Here is a 10,746-nt window from a genome sequence, read left to right as displayed (position 1 = left end):
TGCTTTATAATTTTTCAAAAGCAACGATAAGTCTACGACTTTTACTCCATAATCTCGAGTATGATAATACGTCATAATTGTATTGCTAAACTCTTGGTTTGACAAACTTTTGATTATTTTAGACAAATCGGTGCCCCGAAGATTGAGGGGTCCAAGGTCGAATATGGCTGATTTCAACCCTTTGCTTTATAATTTTTCTAAAGTTACGACTTCTATTCAATAATCTCAAGTATGACAATACGTCATAATTGTGTTACATATATTCTTCCTTATATCTCGATAATTTATAAAAATATTACACCTAAGAATAGCAATGGCCGGAAACAGATCGAAGGGAACGTAAGATCAGAATTTTTCAACACTGCAATATCGCGGGCTGGATTTCTATATCGTCCTAATAGAAACGCGAAGCATCGTGCGGGAAAAGATTGAAATCGGTCGATAATTGCAATTACACCGGTGCGGCGATCAGTCATTTTAAACGGCACGTTTCACTGTCGTGCTTTTAAGCCGATTTCTCACGGGACGAGGTGTTTCGCCAGCGGTGCTGTTGACGTAACGCTGGTCAACGTGTACCGGTCGATGAATTCATAACTCGTATCGCTTGTAACTGAGCAACCCAAAATGTTCGGCCTCGTGTCAGCAGCATGTGTCACATCGTTCTATCATATCAAATAGAAGCGATTATTAAATCGATTTGTTTAGGGATCGCCTCGACGCGTCCGAACATCGCCAATCTGCATCAATTTTCGCGCGGAGTGATCGGAACTAGAGCGGAAACAGTTGGCCGAAAGCGATTTATTTACATAGATCTTGACGCACGAATTGACACTTTCCTTCTCTCGCGTGTGCACCACATTATAGAGAATGGATTTCTGTAAACGCGACAATTTTATCTCGCATCTCTCAAAGCTGAGAAAAATACCGAATATATGAATTTTGCGAAAAATATTTCCCAATATCTTCGATATTTTCTTGACAAAATCCTGGAAGTTACTTACAGTAGCTTCTCATCCGTGCTTTCACCCCAAATCTCTGTCATGATTAAATATTTCAATCCTAATCGATTCATACGACAGATTTATCATAAAAATCCATAACTGTCTCACATAATTAATTTCATAAAGTATGCACATTTTTTCTCCCAATTTCTGTCATTATTTTTGCAATTTTGTTCCTAGGTGTCAATCTTAACCACCCTCTTTACAGTTTTAACATTAGCAGATTAAAAGTGTCCGTGTTCCACGTGTCACTCGCGATATCACACGGCGTAAATTGTATCTGCACTCGAATCAATGGAAGAAAGTAGGGAATCCATTTTCCACGAGACGGGGTTAAACGAGTGCAACCACTATGGTTGGCGTAAGTGCATGCTATCATCCTGATGCACCGTTAGCCACGACTAGGGGGTGCGAAATGATAGCTCGTCGTAATTGCAGCCAGACCTCAAAGAGACAAGAGCCAACTCGAAGAACTATAATCAAGGAACAGATACGGTCTTTATCAGCTTTCTACGCGTTATTCGCCTCTCGTTACCGCGAAACGCTTCATTTTCCAGACGAGATTTAATTGCCACCCCGAAGAGGAAACAATAAATACTTATATATAAATAAATATCGCGTAAGAAAATAAATAATATACACAAACGTACGCAGAATTCCGTTAAGATTAAATAAATAAATTCGGCTCTGTAAATTCTTTTCCTAATTTAATATGGAATCTCTTGTAAAATTTACCCAGTTTTTAATTTAATTTACGTTCTTCCATGTTGATGATACATATATATATTTCTCTTTCCTCTCTTTGTAAACAGTAAGATCTTCTCGTTCAAATAACAATAAATTAACAACTGAATAAATAAATATATTTTGCGGATGCGAAATGCTTCATTCTCACAGCATGATTTAATTAATTTCCGAAACAACGAAAGCTGATTGAGAAGATTATTTCCTAAATATATCGGATTGCAACGAAAATAAATATTCAGTCAAGAAGTATGCTTGCAATTAAACCCGTGTGTGCATCTATAATACAGGTAGCCCTCCTACAACACGGCATCCTATAACACGGTTTCGCTCTAACACAATAAGGAAATTGCAAAAACCTTTGTACTACACTGCACTTCTGCATGAGCAGTGACGACGAAGAAATTTATTAAATTAAAGTTGCATTAAATTAAAATAATATTGTAGGATACCAAAGGAAATCGCGAATCGGCTATTGACAACAAAAACAAATTGTAAACCGATCGATATCTTCTAGAAGCAAATCAAAAAGTTATTCTATATACCAAAATTAAGTTGCATGGCTCCCCTATGGGGAGGTGAAACGTAGGTCAAGGAAATTATAAAAGCGTGGTCCTTGACAACCAAAACAGAGTCCTTAGAAATCAGTTGTGACCAGCACAAGCCTGAGTCGCTTGGTGTTGGAAAGAGAGTTTTAAAAGAGTACGGAATTTTGAGTTTGTGTTATCGCGTTCTTGTTCTTTCGTAAATTTTCGGTGTCCCAAGACCAGTTCTGCCACCCTACAATATTTTCTTTCTTTTCTTTTGTTTTGTATTGTACATACATTTATATTTTTAATAAAAATTAAATTGTGTATGTAAAATTAAAAAAGAACTTGTTTTTAGTACATTTTTGGAACGTAGCCCCCCTTTTTGTACTGGCTCTGGGTCTCATACAACACGGTTTCACACAACACGACATTTTCTGGGAACCTATCTACCGTGTTATAGGAAGATTACCTGTACATTACATCCACTTCGAATTTTCGAATCTCGCTAGCTTAAAATAATTCGAACACCATTCGCATGATCTTCGTTCTAATTACAATTTCCACTCGCAGAATTGCATTTCCCTGCAGCGTTGAGAATTGCGAGGTTTCGAAATTCGCGGAACCATTACGAGAACTCGAGGGTTCGTTACAGGCTGACCAATATTATCGGATAAAAAGCGTATCAGATTATTATCGACTTTCGCAAGCGAGGAAATCGAGTTTTAATAGCCACGGAGCGAACACGGGGGCCTGAAAAGTATAATACGTTGGCTCGGCTGCGAGGTCGCGACGCTTTTCAGGAAGCGAAACCCGAAACGAAAAGGGACAGCGACGGGGCAAGAATAAATCACTCGCGTGGAGAATTATCCAGAGCTCGTGACAGTGACAGTGGGATTTAGAATCGATGAACAAGGAACCCCCGAGCCGAAGTACAGCTGTAATGTAATTCGGGTCTCGGGCCAGGACGCGGAAGGATTTGCCGATGAAATCGAGGCATACGTGTTTACACTAATACGACCTGACGTGGATTGGAAATTATAACACGCTGGACACACGTCCACCTGGAATATTCATGAAATTATATTGATTTATACCGCGTACAACGGATTATTTAGGGAGAAACGTGGAAAATCGATGGATCGCAGGTATTATCGATGCTATTCGAGCAAACCAACCGCTTATCACATACAATTTACGACGCATCCGTGGTGCGCTTGATTGATTACCAAGATGACGCAGTTTCGATCCGACATTCGATTCTTCCGAAGTGAACCTGAATTAACCCTTTGCACTCGAGAGGTGACCGTCGGTCGCCATTAAATAAAATTTCGAAGATCGATATTGTGGTATCGCAGGATGAGTTGGTCGAGCATGTTATCTAGAGTACGTGCGAAAGGACGAATGATCGTGCGCTAGGATCGTGTGGACGGGATGTTTATGAATGTATCGGATGAAAGTGAAGAATGTCTTTAGGAATGCGTTTGAGTGTTTGGGCTACGTGACCCGCTGAGGGTAAGATTGCAAGGAGTGCGTGGGAAAGTGTGATTGGGAAAGAGAGAATAGGTATGAAAGAGGATAGAATGTATGGTTTTAAATAGGGATGCAAGGGCGTGAGTAGGCAGTATGTAGTATGTCGTAGTACGGTGTAGTATGTTAGAGTTCGTAGTAGAATTATTAGAGAGAGAGTTGTGAAGAATTGTGTTGTTAGTTGTAATCGTGTTGTTAGTTATAATCGTGTTATTAGTTGTAGTCGTAAAAGTTTAGTTGATAGATATCTATATTCGTAGTCTTTACCGTCATCGCACATTGTATATTATATTTTATGTCTAATACATAGCTTTATACATATTTAACAACCACCCACGTCTCTACAATAGGTATAAAATATTTGTGAAATTAAATGAGAAGAACGATCAAATTGTATGCGAAATTTTTAACCTATAATTTAAAAACAATTTTTATAACATATATCATAATATGTTCTTCTGTAACTGTTATTCACTTTACCTTCGTTATATCAAGAATTTTTAATATTCCTTAAGTACATCTCAACGGAATATAAATTTTTTAAATATGAGATCTGTTTCATTCTTGATTAGTAAATACAATTTTTAATTAACAACTATAAAATCCTATGGATGAAATAATGTAACAGATTTCTTATTTATGTCGTAAAAAAATTCGAAATTTTAATCTTTATTTATTTATTTTAAATTACATATTTTTAAATCGCAGTTCCCAAAATGAGTACGTTTGTATCTAACATTGTAAAAAATATTATAATTATTTTATGACAAGTCTGTATAATTTACCTTTAAATTTGTAAAAACTGTTAACATACAATTTTGAATTAAAATATTAGTGTTCTTTGACTGTAATTGATATTAAATTTAAATAGGGATGCAAGGGCGTGAGTGGGCAATATGTAGTATGTCGTAGTACGGTGTAGTATGTTAGAGTACGCAGTAGAATTATTAGAGAGAGAGTTGTGAAGAATTGCGTTGTTAGATGTAATTGTGTTGTTAGTTATAATCGTGTTATTAGTTGTAGTCGTAAAAGTTTAGTTGATAGATATCTATATTCGTAGTCTTTACCGTCACCGCACATTGTATATTATATTTTATGCTTAATAAATAGTAATTATATTATTTAAATCCACCCTATCCCTACAATATTAACCCTTAGAATGCGGACGACTCTCTGCCGAAACGCTTCAGAGGGATTGTGCGTGCTTAGCGCTTACTATCGCTGTGGACCGAATAGTTTTCGCTCGTGCAAGCTCTGTTGATTAACTGTTCAAGGCACAACTAACAAGTTATTATTGTAATTCTTTTGCAGCAGGTTAAATAATAAAAGAACGTTATTTTCAAGCATCAATTATCTATTAGAATCAATAAAATTTACAATATAACTCAACATAAAAATAAGGAACAAAAACTAAACAAAAATTAATACTTTATTTGTGTATGATAAATTTTTTGTACTGTTAACACGACTGCCACGCGCATTTTACGTGCTTTACCCATGGCGCCAACATGAATATTTTATCATGCGATGCATATTATGTTGAAATATTATTTACAACAGATAAGGTGAGTCGTGTAATCGCGTTTAATGTATTTTTCGTGGTCGGGGTCACCGGTGACCCCCGTGGCGCTGCAGACCATTTTTGCCATTATCAATTGTTTAAAAAGCAACTCGAAAAAATATTTCAATTCCCGATTTTAGGATGAAGTTAGCGATGTATTTAGTGAAATGTTCCGATCACGAAGATTGCATTTCATTGCGACGATACCAATTTTATAAATTAATATTTGTTTTATTCTAACCACTTTTTGAAAATTTGAAGAACGTAAATAAATAGAGAACTTTGAATAGAAGACATTAATAATATGTACCATTTTCTTTCCTTTGTCATATTGCTTGATAATTCATCATTTTTCAATTTTTTATTAAAATTTCCGTATTCGCCTGGATCACTTGACTATTCAATTTTTCCTTTAATCGTATTAATGGACAAATGCACTATTTCGTGTTACGACAAGCTTTATTGCTAGAAGGGGGTACAGAGAACACAGTGTCAATTTTCGGAAAGCTCTGTCACGCACTCTCATTGCCAACGAACTTATCATCATTATCTCCTAAAAATAATGGAAATTTTATCGTTACCCTCAGAGTATGCCATATAAACAGTGCATGGCAGTCAAAGTGCTAACCCCTCTTATTTAATTTAATTTAAAAACCGTGTCTCTGCGTGCTTGATAATTTTCTAGTCAGAAAATAGTCAGAAAATTCCAATGATTTCATACCGATAAAAATTTTATAATAATCGAATAAAAGACCCCTGTAATGGGATTTTGAGAAGCTATAATAAACGGACGAACGAACCGACATTGATGTGAGAAAATTTCAAACGTGAGAGTGTCGAAGACTACGCGGAATATCGATCACGATCCATTGAAAACGTCAATTAAGTTTATTACGCGTCAAAGTGTACGAGAAGTTTCATGTAAATTAGATCCACGTTATAAAACAGTTTCTCGTTAGAGGATCGTAGAGAGGATCGAAAAATTGAACAGATAGTTTCCCATGATCTAACGGATACCTGGAAGCATGACGCCTGGGGATTTTTACATAAGATCTAACGAGCAACATTTTACATAAGATCGTAGCTTGCGATCGCGGGAATGTCACATCTTCCAAGATTTTTTTTTCCCAGTACTTTCGCGAATCTAGAGACCCCATCGTCCTTTAACAGAAGTATAAATGCCCTGGTTTTACGATAGTGAAAGTGCATTGGATCTGATGCATCACAGCCCGGAGTTAGGAACTCGAATGTTCTAGCAGGCAAACAAATACCTTGGAGACTTTATACTATTTCCCTTGACTTCGTGGTAAAATTTACAATCACAGGGACGAACATACTCGCGATACTCGAAAGACGACGCGAGAAGGGGGGCGAAAAATTGAATTCAAATTTTTAGTAGTAGACGAACTAAAATTTCATTTATTTTTAATTTTCATTTATTCAAAATTTTATTTAACCCTTTCGTTGCTACGAGTGACTATAGTCACCTACCAGGAGACACCATCTACACACGAGTGGCTATAGTCATCGGCCACAAAAATTGAGTAAAAATTAATACTAAATGCTACCGTTCCTCTTCGCAAAGAATTCCAAGCGCTATTGCGATGGTCGATTTTTCCACCTTTTTTCTTTTTCCTTCAAAAGACTTGGACTGGAATGTTGAAGACTTCATGATCGTAATGTTTCCATCATTAGCACGACGCTTCGTTCTACGGGAGAGACTTCGCGGTGATACCCGCCATAGCGAAAGGGTTAAAATTTAATTAAAATTTTATTTAAAAATTTTGTTATGGTAAAATTCAATAGCGAAGTAAACTCCAGATTCCAACGGTGCGAGGGTGATCTCTTCCCCTGTACTCTGTCTTTTGTTACCAGTCTTCTGAAGACGACTTTTGACCTGCGAGGCCCTAAACAGGCCAGTTCTAACCATTCGTCCGTTCAATAAATATCTATAGTTTTTCCACTGACTACTATTCCTTTGCGTTATAACCCCTATAACAAATTTTTTATTTATCATTATTTTATCTATTATTTAGGAAATGGATATCTGAAGTAAAGAAGATATCGCTCCAAAATAATTCGTCTCCAAAGATAAGGTTTATTTCGTAGAATTATTTGCTCGATGTCTTATAATGCTATCGCTATAATTCAAAATTTTATTTAAAAATTTCTTTTATTTAATAATTTATTTTATTTCGAAGGACATCGAATCGCCCTAGTAGGGAATGAATGTAAAAATGAAGAAGGACGAAGACTCGGGAAATATTATTCTTACGTACCCCTTACGCACAAACGCAACGTTGCGAATACCTGAATATCGAGTCGTGATATCACTCTGTTCGTGTGCTGTGTTCTAATCGAATATTCAGTATGGGGTACGAGATACATACGTGCAGGTCGGTACCAGATTTTCATGTAAAGTCCTTCATCCATGGAAGAAGGTAAATTTATATTCATAAATGACTTTTATCATTTAGAACTGTCTGGATGCGCGACGTCTATCATAGAGAAGCTTCCTATCGAACAACTATTCTTTCGTAGATCTATGTGAATGGTAGTTATTCAGACGTATTTAATCAAAATTTGTCTGTCTGTGAAGAGAAAGATTGAAAGCTGCAATGAATTGTGTAGAATTTTATATAAATATCTTTCAATATTAAAACTACAAACAATACTTGTTGGGAAAAACATTGTGTTATTAAGCTTCTGATTTGACGCTTAAGGAAATCTTTATACAAAAGAGGACTGACCATGTGCTATGTGTGCATTTTCTATCATAAAGTAGACGATATTTTTAAAACGGTAAATAAGAAATTGCATGCAAATTAAGACGTAAAATAATTTTATTTCGATATTCCACGCATCGTTGGGTAATTGTAAATTTGATATATTAATTAACATCCATCTTTAGAATTTGATTAAATGGTGACTGAGAGGTGCCTCTCGAATGCAGAGGGTTAATAAATCTGTTTAAATTATTTATTTCTCGCTGCCATAGTTAATCCAATTCTTATATTATCAACACAGAAAGGTTAACGATATATACCGTAATGAAAATGACGTTTCTTCCACTAAACTTGAACCAAAAATCGTGCAATTAGTATCCCAGATTCGATTATCGTCTTGAGCATTAAAATTCGACAAATTGCAAGTACTCGAACGACGAGAACCGAGCATTCAATCAGCGTAATATCGATCGTCAATTAAGCGCGATAATCGTCGGGAATTAGCTTAATTTAAGTGGCAATCTTCGAAAATATCAGCGTCCGCGAATAAATCAATCGAAAGGAGCGATTAATGCTCGCATAAGACGCTTATGTCTACTCCGTTGATTTCGTTTCTCCAAATTATTGTTCCCAATTTTACAGGCGCTCGAGAACACGCGGGAACCGATGGAAATTAGACGACGCAGAAAGTGGGAAAATTGATACAAAGTTTGAGATACGAAATTAATATCCTGATCAAAGGCAAGATGGATAGACAGGACTGGAGTTCGGGACACGAGGCAATTTCAAATGTGATCAATCGAGAACCGTCCAATCGTGCAAACGACTGGTTACTCAATCGAGTTAAAAATATCTTGGAAGCTTTTTTGAACAACTTCCGAGCTTCTTGATGGGATCGAGGGAAACACAAACTGACGGAGGAGCAGGATCCTCGGGTCGTGTCGCGGCAAACCGTCTCGCAATTTTAAGAAATACTTTGCTGGAAATTAAAGGGACCCAGTAAGGGTGGATCTAAAAGCAGCTACATTTCCGCTGATATTTTTACGAAAATTAGCTCGCTGTCCGAGCCGCGAATTTTCGTTCTCGAAGCGTCGGTAATTTGTCAAACGACGTTAAATACTATCGATAGTTTCGAGAATCGAATTGGCGTAGCTTTCCCTTTGCGGTGTCAAAATACGAGAGAGTGTCGAATTTTCCAATCACGAAATAAAATTGGTCACCGAGAGAAACGAGACTCGTGTTCAAGCATATGTTCAACCGGATACAGGCAGTTGGTGCCACTTGGATTTTGCATTTAACCCAACGTCGTTAACGCGATTTTTCGCGTGTTTTTCCCAGTTGTTATGAATCTAAATATGCACGAAATATGATCCTCTGCGAATTTTTTGCTATTAATTCGGCAAACTTTGCGGCAATTAAATAAAAATCTATGATCGAGTACTGGCTGGGGGTCAAATATTTTTAATAAAATATGTCGTAGATAGGCTCGAGTATATTTAAATCCATACCTCATGAGAGCAAAATTAATTTTCGAATCGATCATAGTCCACTTTGAAAGCTAAATGTCCTACGAAAAGTTCGTGCAATTTTGTTTGATTATGGTTCTTAACTATTATGTTAATACACCAGTGACCGAGGTTTCGTGAATTTTTATACTAATCACGACTGGTAAGGCAATGTGTAAAAATTTATTTCCTCAATTTAAAAAGTTAACAAAGTTATAGTTATTATGAAACAAAGTTCTTTTCCCAATAATGTCATCTAAATTATACAAAATGATCCAGAAGAAGAGATTAACGATTATTATGTCTATTATATTCATCGTTAACAACGTGACTGAAGTCGTCTAATTAAAGATTGTTCTTATAGTTCATTAGCGCGAGTCAGAAACTTAGTACAGTGATTACGCATAGTACTAGATGCTCGTAGAAAACGCAGTGTAATAGTGCTGTTCACGGTACAACCATATTCGCCTATTAGCTAGTGGATACCTACCTATGCGAGCTGCATGCGAATTATACTGCATTTATATACACATGGTTTAGGATTCACGAACTTGTTGGAGAACATGTGATCCCGTTTAACATTATCGAGTGAATTGTAAATACGTTTATATCGCGATGCCATACGTGCCACGAAGAACATAATTCCGTGAAACATAGCTGAAACACCGCGAAATAGAAAAGACTATGGTACAATCTACATTTTATTTAAAATATCGTAAACCACTAACAACTTTAACCCTTTTGCTATAGCAGGTGTCGCCACGAAGTCTTTCCCATAGAACGAAGCGACGAGTGAAAGATGAAAACATTAGAATCGTGCAATTTTTAGCATTTGGTTTGTTTTTGAAGAAATTTTTTGAAGGAAAAAGGAAAAGGAAAAACTGACCATCGCAATAGAGCTTGCAATTCTTTGCAAAGAGATCTAAGAGGAACGGTAGCACTTGTATTAATTTTTCACTCAATTTCTGTGACAGGTGACTGTAATCACCCGTCGTGTGAAAATGGCGCTTCGTGGCTGGTGACTATAATAGTGAAAGGATTTAGATAAAATAAAAGTTTGCTTGCAGTTAAAACGAAATGGAAAATTACAAATGGACTGACAACGGAACGCGAGTACTTGGCCTCCTATTTCAACAAAGACAGGGGAAAGAG

The sequence above is a fragment of the Eufriesea mexicana genome, unplaced genomic scaffold (genome assembly GCF_001483705.2).
Source record: "Eufriesea mexicana isolate 0111107269 unplaced genomic scaffold, ASM148370v2 scaffold4744748691, whole genome shotgun sequence".
Classification (NCBI taxonomy): Eukaryota; Metazoa; Arthropoda; class Insecta; order Hymenoptera; family Apidae; genus Eufriesea; species Eufriesea mexicana.
This window is presented reverse-complemented; position numbering follows the sequence as displayed.